The sequence below is a fragment of the Sprattus sprattus genome (assembly GCF_963457725.1).
Source record: "Sprattus sprattus genome assembly, chromosome: 11".
NCBI classification, from domain to species: domain Eukaryota; kingdom Metazoa; phylum Chordata; class Actinopteri; order Clupeiformes; family Clupeidae; genus Sprattus; species Sprattus sprattus.
In genome coordinates, this window is record NC_137909.1 from 15654986 (window position 1) to 15657485 (window position 2500).

Below are 2500 nucleotides of genomic sequence, written 5' to 3' on the forward strand. Positions count from 1 at the left end.
AATGTGTGTCCAGGTTCATGTTGTCTTTTCATACTTCCTGTACAGTGTTACACAGAGGGAATCACAGCTTTTTACTCAAGAAAGTCCATAGCAGGAAACGCTGAATGAAACTAACTCCAGAACCAGCCTATTATGTACCAGTTTCTGGACCAGTTCAGGACAGCAGTGGACTGCAGTGGATTGAGCGCCTAACTGAAAAGGAGGAGGTTTCAACGGTGTTCCCAAGTGATCTGAGCCCAAAACTGCTGAAATAAACAGTAGGCCTTTTTCCAAACCCTTTTGCTGATGAGGCCTGCAGACGGTCTCCTGTGAAATACAGAAAATCAAAACTCTTCCATTGCATCTCTTCACAAATGGCTGTGAACTGCAAATGCTGAAAAACAAACAAACGAAGAAAAAAAAACTAAGGCTGGGTGAAGAATGGACATGGGCAATCTAATCGATCTAAGAATGACAAACCTCAGACAGAGTTAATTTCCTTTCTCTCCAATCTCTCACGGAGAGAGTGTGCCTCAGGCCGTCTCCAGCAGGAGAACGAAAAAACGAGTGGGGGGCTTAATGGAGACACTGGATCAATTAGAAAAACAGGCAGAGGAAACAGATGCAGTTATTGCAATGGGAGTTTAATGCATTTAAGACAGCAGATAGTTCAGTGCGCCGTACATAATTAATTCAGCAATCCTTTAATAACTAGGAAATGGCTCAATGTACAGTCCCGCTCAGCAGTATTGGCACCCCTAGTGAATATGAGCAAACAGGGTATGAAAAAATATGTCTGTGCTGTTTATCCTCTTGGTGTTTCACTCAAAATATTCACAAAAATCTTACCTTTACATTGAAGTTAAATTATTGTAAGAGAAAACAACGGTTGAGATTAAATAAATATTTTTTACAAAAACATGTGTACCACTATTAATGGCACCCCTAGAAAAATCTTATAATTGAAATCTAACTGAAGTATATTTCCAGTCATGTTTTACATTTTTAAGTTCACCTGTTTAATTATGAACTCTTAAGAGGTTAACCATGACTTCCTGTTCCACTGATGTACAAATATGAGATGACACAGGCCAAATTCCATTAGTCATTCATCACAATGGGAAAGACCCAAGAACACAGTGACGATGTGCAATAAAAAGTTGTTGAGCTGCACAAATCAAGAAATGGACACAAGAAAATCTCGTACCAGTTGAAAATACCCATTTCCACTATCATGGAAATAATAAAGAAGTTTAAAGCGTCAGGTGATGTTAAAAATCAGCCTGAAAGACGACGTGTGTGTACATTGACCCCACGCACCGTGAGGAGGATGGTTCAACTGGCAAAATAATCTCCAAGGATCACAGCTGGAGAATTGCAGACATTAGTTGAGTCTTGGGGTTAGAAAGTCTCCAAAACTACCATCAGACGCCACCTTCATCACCACAGGTTGTTTTGAAGGGTTGCCAGAAAAAAGCCTCTGCTGTCAATCAACAACAAACTAGAGTGCCTACAGTTTGCCAAATGGAAGTAAGACTTTCAATGGGACTGAGTTAAATGGTCAGATGAGACCAAAATAAAGCTTTTTGGCAAAAACAACAAAGGTGGGTTTGGCGTAGACAGAAAGATAGCCATACAGAAAAGCACCCCATACCTACTGTGAAGTATGGTGGCCGATCTTTGATGTTGTGGGGCTGTTTTTCTTCCAAAGGCCCTGCACATCTTGTTAGGATACATGGTATCATGGACTCGATCAAATACCAGCAGATATTAAATGAAAACCTAACAGCCCCCTCTAGTAAGCTTAAAATGGGCCATGGTTGGACCTTCCAGCAGGACAATGATCCGAAGCATACCTCAAAATCAACAAAAAGATGGTTCACCGGCCGCAGAATAAAGGTTTTGCCATGGCCATCACAGTCCCCCGACCTAAACCCCAAAGAAAATCTGTGGGATGAGCTGACCTCAGAATCTGAAGGATCTAGAGAGATACTGTATGTAAGAATGGTGTCAGATCCTGGCCATGTGTTCACCAACCTTATCAGGCATTATAGGAGAAGACTCAGAGCTGTTATCTTGGCAAAGGGAGGCTGCACAAAACATTTAATTAAGGGGTGCCAATACCTGTGCACACATGTTTTGAAGAATAATATTTATTTAATGTAAAAAAAAAAACTTTTTCTCTCAATTATTTTACCTCAATGAAAAGGTAAGATTTGTATGAATATTTTGAGTGGAAGACCAAGAGGATAAACAGCAAAGACATATTTTTTCATAGCCTGTTTGCTCATATTCACTAGGGGTGCCAATACTGCTGAGCGGGACTGTAAGAGGCTCTTTTTAAAAGTGACTGTCAGACAAACTGAAACAGTTGTTACGGAGCCACTTCCAGCCCTTTTTTAAGATTTGTTCTCTCAGCGGAACCGCCTGTACTGTTTACTGAGGGCTCCAGAGCAAACAGACAAACACACAAACAAATAAACAAACAAACAAGTGGAACAAGGACTGAAATGAACAGGCA

General features: G+C 40.6%; 1 protein-coding gene across 1 annotated transcript in view; it reads right to left on the reverse strand.

The window, feature by feature from the left end:
* Positions 1-2500, reverse strand: part of lamc3 (laminin, gamma 3) — a gene marked incomplete at both ends in the record, with an annotated part of 114877 nt that overhangs the window by 101452 nt on the left and 10925 nt on the right. The gene's annotated exons all lie outside the window — the stretch shown is intronic.